Source organism: Manis pentadactyla, chromosome 3 (assembly GCF_030020395.1).
Source record: "Manis pentadactyla isolate mManPen7 chromosome 3, mManPen7.hap1, whole genome shotgun sequence".
Lineage (NCBI taxonomy): Eukaryota > Metazoa > Chordata > Mammalia > Pholidota > Manidae > Manis > Manis pentadactyla.
Window position 1 is genome coordinate 197,014,682 of NC_080021.1, and position 13,352 is coordinate 197,028,033.

General features: G+C 46.3%; 1 long non-coding RNA gene across 1 annotated transcript; it reads left to right on the forward strand.

Annotated features, from left to right (window-relative positions):
- The first annotated feature begins 2,950 nt into the window (after nucleotides 1-2,950).
- Nucleotides 2,951-5,120, forward strand: LOC130683022 (uncharacterized). The gene is made up of 2 exons (XR_008996580.1): nucleotides 2,951-3,679; nucleotides 4,952-5,120. It is a non-coding gene; the product is annotated as an uncharacterized LOC130683022 (long non-coding RNA).
- The last annotated feature ends 8,232 nt before the right edge of the window (nucleotides 5,121-13,352 follow it).

The window sequence follows — 13,352 nt, forward strand, 5'->3', positions numbered from 1 at the left end:
GATGAGGAATGGCCAGTGAGTGAGATTTCATAGAAACCAGGAGAAGAAAGCGTTTCAAGGAGGCCATACGTCAGCTGTATCAAATGCTGTGGAAACACCAGGCACAATGAAGACTCAGAAGTAACCATTGGATTTGGCAATGGGAGGATCATTGAATTTCACTGCAGACATGAACGTGGAGACATGCCAGTTTGGGAGCTCAGTAAGATTATGTTTGAATTTTAATTCCACCCCTTACTAGCTGTGTGACCTTGACATGGTACTTAACTTGTCTATAAATCTAGGTAATAATATTTACCATATAGGATTGCTGTAAAGTGTGAAATAAAGCACATGAATTTGCATATCATTTAATGGGCATTCAATACATATTCGTTCTCATTTTTTAGGTACTTTGGGAAGGCAGGGACAGCCCCAGGGAAGTGGTCTTGGTGTCATTAGGTTCCACATCTCAGCAGTGCTTGTTTTCAAAGAAAAGAAAAGGGTTATTAACCCAGAGGCCTGAGAGTTGGGACAGCTGACTCTGTCCGGGAGGGAAAGGCAGGCAGGTTTGTACCCTTGGGTTCCCTGTGAAACTCTTAGCCTCCTGGCTTGGCTTCGGGCATCTTTGCTAATGCAATCCTAGGCCACATGGTTTCATACCAGCAATCACTACTCTCACTCCTATTAAGTTCTGGACTAAGCAGGATACATTAAATTAAAGGTGGCTGACTTTGTGCCTAAAACATTGAACAGTGTGTTCTGAGCAAAACTGGGATCTAGAATAACATTCCTTGTAACTTGTGACTGGGACTTGTGAGATGTTCCAGAGCCTGTAAGAAGACGACCATGGTTCCCCAAGCCGTTGAGTAGAGAAAAGTGGATCAAGCATAACATGGGAGCCCAATTCAGGGCCATATTTGTACTCTCTTCCTCTAGAAATGTAGCTGTGACTATGGGGTGGCAGATGACCAAAACCAGACTCACTGTCTATGGGGCTGTGAGCAGGTGTTGGATTTAGTACTTATTCCAGTAGCCAGGTCTGGAGTCATCCAGTTACAAGGGATAAATGAGAGTGTCAGGAAAGCAGAAAGTGCCTAGGACAGGGAGGGCAAATGCATGGCATACGTGCAGCCACTCTACCCCCAGGGACACGGCAGACAACTGCTAATCCATCACCACTCCTTCCTGCTAAACCTAAACTCGGCCTCTAAACCAAACCAAACCAAACATATTCTCAATATACAGCTTCATGCAGCCACTACTAATAACTGGGCCTTGGCTTACAAGAAAGACTTAGACTTTTTTACTTTTTTTTTGAACTAAGACAGTTTTACTAATTTCTCTACCTGGTGCTCAAATACTTTTGTATTGTCTGCATAGAGGTGCACTTTGCAGTATTTTAATAGTATCCTGTAGCAGTTGACCATCTTCAATCCTTCACTATGTTCAGTTTACTTTAGGATTAGAAGGACTTTTGAGCAGTTCTTTTCACACTTTATGGTCTTGGTAAATGCAGAATCTGACTCAGTAAGTCTAGGGCGGGACCTGAGACGGTGCACAGCTAACAAGCTCCCAGGTGGTGCCAATACCTTTGAACTATGGTCCACACTTTGAGTAGCAAGGGAATAGACCATGTTAGGCATTGACTCACCAGAGAGAAGAGGAAAATTTCAAACAAACAGGAACCTAATAGGGCTCACAGTGTTCTAGGGAGAACTTGGCAAGATCTGCAGACACCTGGACAAGCAACCCAGGATGAGGTAACTGCCATGCAGACTCGTTACGAAATATCTGAGCAGCTTAAAGAGAATACACCGAACTCTTACTGCCTGATGTGCAAGTTGCTGTGCATGGGCAGGGAAGGGTGGTGGCTGCTGGCCACCAGACACCTTGGGCACCTCGCCTTGTCACTTGGGAAGAGAGGCAGTATGGTAGCCAGAAGACCTCTTGGAGTTAGTTAGCTGGGATCAGGATATGGTAAGGGGGAAACCGTAGTACCCCAGGGGTAGAGACAGCAGCCAGGGGCCTCGACCCTTTGCATTGGTAGCTCCAGCTTTCTCAGGCCAAGAGGCAGTTCTGGAGCCACAGTTCAACCGACCAGAGATAGCCTGTGTCACTCATTTCGCCTTCTCACTCAGTTTCTGCAGGGAATATCTGTTCAAGCAGCCTCTGTGCCAGAGGAGAGATGTTGAATTAAAGAAGGGTTGTTTACTGGCTCTTTCAATACACATATTTCATATTGAGCACAACTTTGGCTAGACCCAAGGCATATTTAAATAAGTGCCTGCAGTATGAAGTTGTAATTTGTTACTAAAGGGGGCAGGGAGGGAAGTTGGGAATAGCTACTGCCACCTGACATGGGTCTCCTTGAGAACTGTGGAAACGCAGTGTGATGGAAAAGATACCAGTTTGGATTCAGTCTCAACTTAACGCCTCTGGACCTTTGGATGAGTTACTTGATTTCTTGGAATCTTGTTTCTTCATCAGTGAAATATTATGTCCTTGCAGAGCTAATGTCAGGATTAAATAGACAATGGATGTACAAGTGCTGAAGGCAAGACCTGCCTCGTCCCTGGCACTCCCGTGAGGGGTCTCCCTGTCTGGCTCTCCCATGCCCCTTCCCCCGAGTGACATTGCTGCCCCCGAGGAGCTAGGCAGGAGAGCTGCTGACCCCTCCAGTCTCCACTGGACCACCTTCCTCTTCCATTTCTCTGGCAGCGCAGCACCCAGATGGGGTCGGCTAACAGGAAACACATGCTTTTCTTCAACTGTAAAATGAATGTAAGATCCACCTCCAGGCTCTTAGGGTTAATGAAGCACTGGATTTGGAAATATCCAGAGTGACCACACATCACGGGTATGTCCGGATGTATGGTTCCAGTTTATTTCTGATGTCCCAGTGTCCTGTTCAGCAATATAACCCTCTCAGGGGGCCCAGTTTGGATGATAAAGTGTGAACTTGAAAACCCTGAGGAGCTGTGTGTGCAAATACTAGACAGTGTGGCTGGAAGTTACTGCTGCTAACTGTAAATTAAGTTTGGAAACACAGAGTGCCAATGGTTTTCCGTTCCTCAGCATTTGGCCAGGCCTTGCCTTCCTACCCTTTTCTTTGGGGGTACAAGAGGAAACCCAGTGAGTCTGGAAGACCCGAGGCAGACTTAGGAGCAGGGAAGTCTCCCTGACCGGGGAGTGTCCTCCCACTTCTCCCTCCACCCCTGAGCGTCCTCAGCTACTCGGATCCCTTCCAGCCCAGTGCCAAGGCTACTGACTCATTCCCATTCAGGCCTAGACCTGTGCTCGAACAGGGCCTAGGAGTCTCCACTCTCCTTCTGCCAGTGAGGATGGCAAATATTTTCCCGAGAACGTGAAACCCACACGGGCCTCTCAGAGGCCAGATCCTGGCTAGGCCTCCCGGATTGCTCAAGCATCTCTCTACTTCCTCCCCCTCTCCTCCTTCTCTTTTTTTTTTTTTTTGCCTCTTATGGAAGCTATACAGAGCTTGAGCAGCACTCTGAAATAATTGGGTCAAGTCAGCAATGTGTAGGGAGGTGGAGACAATTGGACTGCGTAGGTGACTGTGTATCAGGCTGCAGCTGACACACCAGTAGCCAAACGGGAAAATCTGGAACATCCGTGTGCTGACTACTCAACTCCCCATCACCTACGGGACCAAGCCCAGCTCTACACAGAAAGCTAGGTAGGCTTCCCCACCAGGTCCCTGCTAACCCCTCCGCTTCCTCTCCCTCCACATCCACCATGCTCCCTCATCTTTTCAGTGTCCCCTGAATATGTGAGCTCTTCATTCCTCCATCCACGCTGTTCCCTTTCCTTGTGGTGCTCTCTCCTCTCTTTACTATTTTATTTAACATTTTATTGGTCAGGCACCTGAGATTCAGAGAGGTTAAGTGACTTGGCCAGGATCACACAGCAGTCACTGGCAGAGCTGAGTGTGTTTCACTGCTCTGAAAACTCCTACTCCAACATTTGCTTCTCTGAGAAGGTTCCCCAGGCAGAGTTAGTTTCTTTCTCTTCTCTCCTCACAAAGCACAGCACTTGTATGGCCATTAATGCTTTACAAATCTGTCTTCCAGCTCATTAGACTGTGAGCTAGCTGTTCAGGGGAGGGACCCTATCTTACTCTTCTTTGTATTTTCAGAGCCCATCATATTTGGCTTATGTGAGATGCTTAGTAAATGTATGTCAAATGGATGAATGAATGAATGAATGAGTAATGGTAAGAGGTTGAGGCTATTGGGTCAACACACCTTGATTGGTGCCCCAGCTCTGCCAGTGACCAATGTGTGATCTTGGCCAAGTCACTTAACCTCTCTGAACCTCAGCTGCCTGACTGATAAAATGGCAATAATAACATCCACACTACCTACCCCATAGGGCTGCACTGAGGAACCGATGACACAATTTATGGAAAAGCCCCTTGTAAGCTAAGAAGGGAGATACATGCACTCCAACACCACCAAGTCTCATAGACTGATTTGGCTCCCAAACGCTCACTCCTGAGCGAGGTGAGTGCTGGAAAAAGAGGCTTCCTGCTCTCTGAATTCTCCAAGAAACTGTCAGCAGAGGTATCCTTCAGTGCAAGCACAAAGACAGATGTATGTGCTTATATGGAAATGTGTTTTTAACAAATATGACATGAGAATGGAATTCTCTTTTCCCCACATCAAGCCTTGATCGCTAATTAATTCCACCTGGAGGAGGGAGTCAGGCATTGGGCAAGGAAGAGTCCTTCCATGTTTGGGAAAGAATTTACAGTAGCTGTCTCATGGGGATCTGGGGAAAGGCAATGGATAAACCAAGTCATTGGTTTTCAAGGATCTCAAAGATGATTTAGTCTGACCTCATCATTTTACAGGCAACTCACAGAGGGGACCTGATTAGTTCAAGAAGCTGGGATGGCAGAACCGGGCATGGGCCCCTGACTCTCGCCCCACTGCTCTTTCTCCTCCAGAACCCATTCTGCTGACCCCAGATGACGAAGACATGTCTTAGCCAGAGTCTGTTGGTGGCTGCTGGACCAACCTGTAGACGAAGTTAATTATCTAAGGACATACTCTTTGGGCAGGCTTCATTCTCCTCTCAGCAAATATTGTGCCCAAATAAATGTTTTCAGTTGATGACCCTTGGTGCCTTGTTGGCTTCCTCCTAATGCTCCCCATTTTGTCAGATCCCAGAGGTCTTTGAAACACTTATCCCTTTGACAGGATGTTTATAAGCTGTCTTTGATGCACTGCCTGCCTGGGTAGATACTAAGCAAGCTGTGCTGGACTTTGCAACAGTGAGATACCATGCCCCACATTGCCACAAAGAGTGCAGTGGACTGGCCCCTAGAATACCTAAGTGCCAGCTCCCTGACCTGCCACCAACTTGCTGTGACATGTTGACAAGGCATTTGTATCCTCTGAACCTCAGCGTTCACATCTGTGAAGTAAGGCTGAACTCCTTCTTGGTTTCAGGCCTATGAGGTTAACCCAGAGGCTTGCTGCCCACCTGAAAAGAACGGGCTGTTGAGCCCAGATTAATCTCCTTACCTCAGGCTAGGGGCTGCTGCTCTAAAATGTTGAGCAATGTGTTAGGCAGAACGGCAGCTTCGGCTGGGAGCCATCCTGCCCTCCTTGGTCTTGCCCTCTGGAATACTAAGGGGGAAGATTACTTGGCCATAGCTGCAATCACAATTTTTTTTGTGTGTAATGTTGCTCATTATTAATTATTTCCCTTTTAGCTGATGTTCTTGACTTTGTTCCCACCTTCTCCCCTGGCTGTTTTACCAACACCTACAGTTTCAACTACCACTAGACACTGAGGAGTCTCAAACTATTCTCCCAGTCCAGGGCAGAACCAGAAACTCTTACTCTTAGGTGTCACTTCTAAGCTTCAGACACATACTCCACATCTCCTCCTGAGTGGCCCACCAGTGCTATCACATGCAACGCCTCCTCCCCACCCTGTTGCTTCTCTCCCAGTCTCCCCCATTGACATTACCTCCCAGTCTCCCCATTTCCATTATGATGCAATATTCAGCCAGCTGGCCAAGCGGAACCTCGGTGCCTCATTCGCCCAGCATCGCCGTCATCTTCTCGGTGACCCTGGCTCATGTCCTTCCTTCCTGCCTCATCACTTTGCCCTGGTTGCTGCCTTACCGTCTCTCCCGTGGACCACTGTGTCAGCCCGCTTCTTCCTTAGCATCTCTTCTTCCAGGCTCCCTCCACACTGGAGCTCCGGGCAGTGGTTCTCATCCTTAATGCAGTTGGAATCACCCGGGAAGCTTGAACCCGCTGATGTCAGAGATGCTGACGTAACTGGTCTGGGGTGCAGCCCAGTATGGAGTCCCCAGTTCCTCAGCTGATTCTAATGTCAAGTCAAGGTTGAGGGCTATGGCCAACATAATCCTTCCAAAACTACTTGAGGGCAAAGTCTAAATCCTGTGGCTGGCATTACCTACCTATTCCCAGCCAGGCCACAGCCTCCCGCAACGATTACCTTAACTTCCTTCTCCGAGATGACAGTATGTGGTTGAGGATGAGACCGCTTCCTTTAGCTACAGCACGGAGAACGGACTGGCTGCGGCGAGGCAGAGAGACTATTTAGGAGGCTGGTGCACTCGTCCGGCTGAGAGCTGGTGAGCAGAAATAAGGGCAGATGGCATGGAAATGGTGAGTTCCACTGACTTCTCTTCTCTCGGAAGCCCAGAAGCATATCAGTAAAAATGTTCTCGCATACAAAGTCTCATATACCTTCCCTCCAGTTTCACTTACTTGCTGGAATGGAGGTGAGTTTGGCTAAGCATGCCTAACACCTTAAACTGTTCTCCTAGTGGAAGGGAGGGCGGGAGGGGACACCCTGATACCAGAGTGGCCCCTGGCAAACTATTGTGCATACACTCTAAATCCCAAGGATGATATAAAACAGCTCTTTACCTTCCCTTAAAGTAGTTGCCTGCTCTTCTAAACCCACCTAAGCTAGACATCGACATTGCCTCTTTCTGCTTGACCCTCTTTTCTGTACATGAAACAGTCCTCTTGGTTTGTTTTTAATGTCTGTGACTTCTCCCAGGTTCTGCTCCCCTTTCCCTTGGCTCTGATTCCTGCTTTGCCTGTTGGGTGCATCTGGCTTCCCCTCACCTGAGCTGGTTGGGATATGGTTTAGGAACTCTTAGAACCCAGGTCTGTCTGCCTCCACAATCAGCCTTCTTCCCTCTGTACCAAGCATCCTTTAGTAGCTTTTCTTTTTCAATTTTTCTGATAATTAAGGCTTTTCCAAGAGCAGTATAATCTGAACAGTATGAGGTCAGAAAGCAGATGTGACTTCAGGAGTGAACATTTCCAAAGCCTTGTGTTTTCCAGATCAGCATCTTGCAGTGAGAGGTCACAGCTCTCCTAGGATTAAGAAAGAGGCACATTCTTTAGAGGCAGTATGGGGGAGCAGAAAGTGCAGGGTTAGGAAGCAATAAAACTGCAAGAGCTCTGAATAACAGACCAGGTCAGCTTGTGAAAGTCACTTACCCACTTTGAGCCTCATTTTTCTTGTCAATAACCAAGGATAATATATTTGCTTTTGTTCAATTTACTGTGAAGATCCTATGGAAGAATGTCTGGCAAAGTGCTTTCTAAGCTGTGCAGAACTCTGAATTTATCAGGCATTGCTCGTCTATGTGCACATGAGAACAATTGATGTCTGGAAGGGAACCATGGGATAGATGCATCAATTTGAAATGCTGAAACTGGCTGTGTGTTGGACCCATCAAGTGGTTCATGTGGTTTTCTAACAGGGGTCATAGTTTGTCTTGGGACATCCACAAACTCCTGTAAAACAGTACTGTGAAGGATGTAACAGGTTGAAGGTTAAGATGTATGGGCATGATACCCAGATTCACAATATACTGGCTGTTCTGCAATTTGGAAATCTAAAACCAGATTTTGGAAAGAAATGTTCCTCTTCCAGCCAAGCATCACAGCCAGAGACAGAATCCAAGGAAGAGGGCCCAGAGGGTGCTTCTAGAGTCTAACCTGGCTTGGCAAACCCGAATGTCCGCAGGGTGAGGCAGTCGGGGTAAGACAATAGTGAGGAGTGAGGTGGCCTGGGCTATGTAGGAACGGGGCTGAGCACACCAGAGCTTCTGATTTTTCAGGCAGAGCTGGAGATGTCGTTTTTTGTTTGTGCATGTATATGACTTTTCCATTTTTAAATGTTGTCAGTGGAACAAATCTGAAACACTGGGTGTGCCAGACCAAACAGATGTGCTGATTGGATTGGCCCTCGGCCCACCCACCTCCTAAAAACTTCTGCTCTGGGCTAACTGGCTGCCCATTAGAACTACCTAAGGGAGGTTTTAGAAATCTCAGTGCTCAGGCCTTACCCCAGACTGATTAAATCAGAATTTCTGAGGCATGTATATAAGTTAAAGCTGGCCAGGCAATTCCAGTGTTTAGCCAAGTTTAGGAAACAGTGCCTAGAGCCTTGCTACCTAAAATCTAATCCTCACCCTGAGAACTCTAAGGCATTGATGAGAGTGAAGAAGACACAGATGAGTGGAGAGATAGCTCATGTTCATTGATCAGAGTAATTAATGTCATTAAAATGTCCACAGGACCCAAATCTATAGATTCAATGCAATTCCTATCAAAGTTCCAATGATCCTTTTCACAGAAATAGAACGAACAACCCTGAAAACTTTGTGGGGGAACACAAAAGACCCTGAATAGCCAAAGCAATCTTAAGAAGGAAGAACAAAGATGCAGACATCACCCTTCCTGATTTAAAACGATACTATAAAGCTAACAGTGTGAACAGAAAATGGGTGAAGGTGGTCCAAAGGTACAGACTTCCAGTTATAAGATGAATAAGTTCTGGGGCTCTCATGTACAGCACGGTGGTGATAATCCACAGTGTTGTATAGTATATTTGAAAACAGCTAAGAGAGTAGATCTTAAAACTTTTCGCCCCTTACAAAAAGATAATTATGTGAAGTGATGGATGTGTAAACTACATTTATTGTGGTAATCGTTTCTCAATATAAACATGTATCAAGTCATCCCATCAAGTTTTTAAAATGAGTGAGACTAAACTAAACCTTAGGGTGAAAACCTTGGGTGGTAATAATATTAAAAAATATATCACATCTTCCACTGAGAAGCTGCTTCTGTTGACTGACCACCCGCCTGCCTGCACCTTCTGGTAACTTCCTCTGCCACCTGGAAAGCTATTCCTTTGCACCAGCTGGTGCCAAGTTTCTTTGCCACTCATAGGTTGCATAATCCTACAGCAGCCACGTGCTCTCCAAAAAGGTCTGAATCTCAGCCTTGGGTGGGGAGGGGAGGGGTAAAGAAGGGTCCTTCTAAGCTCTGGATTCTTTCCTTGTCTACTCTCTCAGCTTTAGAAGTAGTAACTGCTCTCTGCATTTGCTACACTACTGTGTCCTTTAGAGTCCTCTTTTATCCCTATTAATAATTTACTAGTTAACTCCTTCCTAATTATATAGATACCTAGTCAAGTCCTTAAGAACAGAAAGCAGAATAGCAGTTTACCAGGGGCTGGGAGGGGAAAGGAAAGGGGAGTGATTGTTTAATTGGTTCAGTTTCCATTTGGGAAGATGAAAAAGTTCTGGAGATGGATAGTGGTGATGATTGCACAGCAGGGTAAATGTATTTAATGTCACTGAGCTGCTCACTTAAAGATGGTTAAAATGGCAAATTTTATGCTATGTGTATTTTATCACAAGAAAAGCAAGTTCTTTCTATTAAATTTCCAAATTGTAAGTGTGGTTTCTGTCTCCTGATTGGACTTGGGCTGATACACTGGCCACTGTGTACACTTGGGCTGATACACAGGACAGTTGGGCCGATACACAGGACAGACCACTGACACATCCTCCTCAATGGCCTCTTCTCCTTTGGCCTCTCACTTTAATACCTCTGTCACCCAGCAACAAGATTCATATTCCTACATGAGGCTCAGGCCCACCATTCTCCGGCTCCATATGCCCCTCCCTGGACCCCCGCTGCTTGAGTGAGTGAGGTCCTAGTTCCTGAGCCAGGCATTCAAGGCCTTGGCAATCAATGCCACCTTCCCTTGCAAACCTCAGTTCCTGTTGTGCTAACCATTCTCTTGTTTACTCAGCCAGATGGTACCACCTGCCCACCTCTCTGCTCACCCTGACCTTTGCTTTGACTTCTCTACACTTGCTCACGCAGTTTCTTCCCCCTAGAAGCCCTGCCAACCACCTCCTCTGTCCCCCATTACCACATGTTTAAAGCTCAAATCTTCTACAAGGCTCTTCCCTACCAGCTCCCCGCAGGAAACATTCATCCCTCATAATGCACTGGTTGTGTCTCCATATTATCCTTTCAGATCTTGTGATACAGTTGTACACATAACTTTATGTTCTCAGTGGTGTAGATGTTTTCTGAGACTAAATCCAGAAAATATTTTTATTCCTCTAAAGCATATAACACAGACCGAATAGAGGAAATACTTGTATTCCTCTAAAGCACATAACACAGAACCTTACACAGAACAGACAGGCATTCAGTTAAAAAAAAAATTCTTAAAAAGAAAAAAGACTAAAGATTGTATGGCACTTTGGAACTCATCTTTGTTCTAGGGCAGACATGACCAGACATCATTCTTCCTTCTCTAATCAATCAGAAGTGGTTGCTTGGAGTACCACGTATAGGAAGTTAAAGCCCTGTCCAGCCACAGGGGAAAGAGCACGTGGTTGATTAGTAATGTCTGTCATGAATGCAGGGTAGGAAACGGCGGCAAGCCTGAGATAGATTTGACATTTCTGTTCTGGGTGCTTGGCTGAACAGATTGTGATTTCTTTGAAGTATATGCACAATTCAAAGTAGAATGTCAGGATCTGGAAATACTGGAAATTTTTTTCTCAAAAAAAAAAAGTACTTTCTTTATTCCTCTGAGTCTTTTGACAAGTTCACACTCTTAATTGGTAATGGAAAAATGACACATGGCCCTAGTTCATCCTGCCCATCAGATTTTACCTAATCTAGTTGTTTCAGGATGGTTAAGTTGTAGAAGGAAACAGCTGGGGAGGGGTTTTTGGAGGGGGAGAATGGTAGACCAGAGCCTCACATAGGAACATTAATTTTGTTCCTGGGTGAAAGAAGCATTTACTTTTTTAAAGTAAAAAGCAATGTGATACAGGGAATTAGGTGCTGAACAGGCAGGCTCCAGGCTGAGTCTTTGCAAGTGGCTCCTGGAACAAGTCCACGGAACTGGATTTCCAAGGAAGCTGCCGCCTCTGGTACATCAGGCAGGCAGGCAGTGGGGAGGTGAGCGTTCCTTCAGCTGGAAGAACACCACCTCAAGCTCTGGTCAGAGTTCCAGTGGTGCTCACTCTTGGCATATTCTCTCTTCAGATTGCTTCCGTGCTCCTCCCATCTGACTCTGTGCCCTATAAGGCCTTTTTCTCATCATTTGCCAAGCAGTGGGGACTGTGCAGAAGCAGGAGGCTCTGCCCATATGAACAATGGTCTGAAGAAGGAAAGAGGCTGTTGGTGGGCTCCCCAGCTCCCACTGTCATCACTCTGCTAGCCCAGGTGGTGATGTTGTAGGGCTCAACCAGGTCTGAGTGTTGTCAGGGGTACGCAATGTGTGAGCCCTTGGTTTCATCTGGTTTAATCCATTATCAGGGGACCTTGCTGATGAAATGGCCTTGGCATAAGTGGTGGTGTGGTTTTCTCCATCAGCTCAGTGCCAGAGACTCACATGTGTCAGGGCACGCCCCCATAAGCAGCTGCATCCGTCTTTGATCCCACCCACAGTTTACAGCCTGCCCTATTCCCAGGGTGCATCCCACCATCTAGTATTGCATGACTCCTGACACCTCAGGTAACCAGTGTCCCAATACGTGCTGTGACTGAAGCCAGAGGATTCCTCCTTTGCTCACTAAGAGCTGAGTTGAACTGAGAAGTGGGCATCCATCCCAAGCCCACTTCCCCAGCATAGGGGCCTCCAAAATCTCCAGAGAAAGCATTGGAGCCCACCGTTTTGCACAAGTACATGCCCAAACTTCAACTGTTAGGAGCCGAACATCTCCTGGGAGAAGGGATACAAGAAAACATATGTACCAAGCTGCCTGGCCACTACAGATTCTGCATGTTTCCTACATGATTGAAAGAGAACAGAGATTTCAATGGCTGCTAAGGTCACAACAAGAGACACCAGACATGACATGCCTCCCGTAGTCTCAACAAACACCATGGATAATCTTGCCAAGAGGACGAAGCCTGATCCTGTGCCTGGGCCCAGATGTCCACTTCCAGGATGGATAAATACACAGGAAAGAGTAACATGAAGAACTACACCGAGAAAGTGCAGTCAGCAAAACCAACTGGATACTCTAAGGGTGAAAAGCTTGTTCATCAACCCATGAATTGCGATGAAATGGAGAAAATGGAGGGGAAACTAGAAGAGAAAACATTTAAAGGACACATCGGACTTTTAAAGTGAGCTAGACTAAACTGAATCTTGGGATGCATTTGTGGGTAGTAACACTGTTAAAAAAATAATACCTGGAAGTGATCTAAACAAAAGCATGAAATTTTTATAGGGACAGGAAGGGTGTCGTGACAAAGTCCTGCTTTCCTTGACCCAGGCAGGGTGCATCTTATAATAATGCATTAGGCCATAATTTGATTTGTGTGGTTTTCTGTATCTATGTTTTATCTTATAGCAAAAGTATTTTTGAAATGTTAACAAGTCAGAAAGCAGAGTGGGAACTTGTTCCAGAGAGGGGAACCTAGTGTAGGTGAAAGAACTCTGCCCCAGCTGGGCAGTCAAGAGTGGAAATGCCACCCCCTCTGTCTGTTCGAAAGCCCCACAAGCTGCTGTGTGCCTGCTCACGGACCAGTGTGGCGGACTCCAAAAGCCCTAGTCACTCTTTCTGTTCTGTGGAACCTGTGGCCAGAGGCTTTTACTACTTGAACCCATGGGTTGCCTCAGTTTTCAAGCTGATATGACCCTGACCTATTGCTGAAGCTCAAAAAGTATTTTGTAAACATCTGTTATAATCTGGACAAAGAACAGGTTCAATATGGCAGACACTACTGTCCATCTTGTCTCCCTGTATCTTTATAGCAAACCCCGAACTACTAGTGGTAGCAATGAGCCAGCTAAGACAACCTCCGTATCCCAGGTACTCATGTGCAAGGGGTGGCCAGTGAAGCCAGTGAGTGGGCCTTCCAGGGAATCTAATGTTTGTTTTTTTGGGTACAAATAATAGGTTTAACTGGCTCATGATGTTTACCTTTTGTCCTTCCTCCTCCACTTCCCCCCCAAAACTAAGACAAAGGCCTAGAGGTGCTACCGCCATCTTCCAGTCTGAGAGAGTGCTA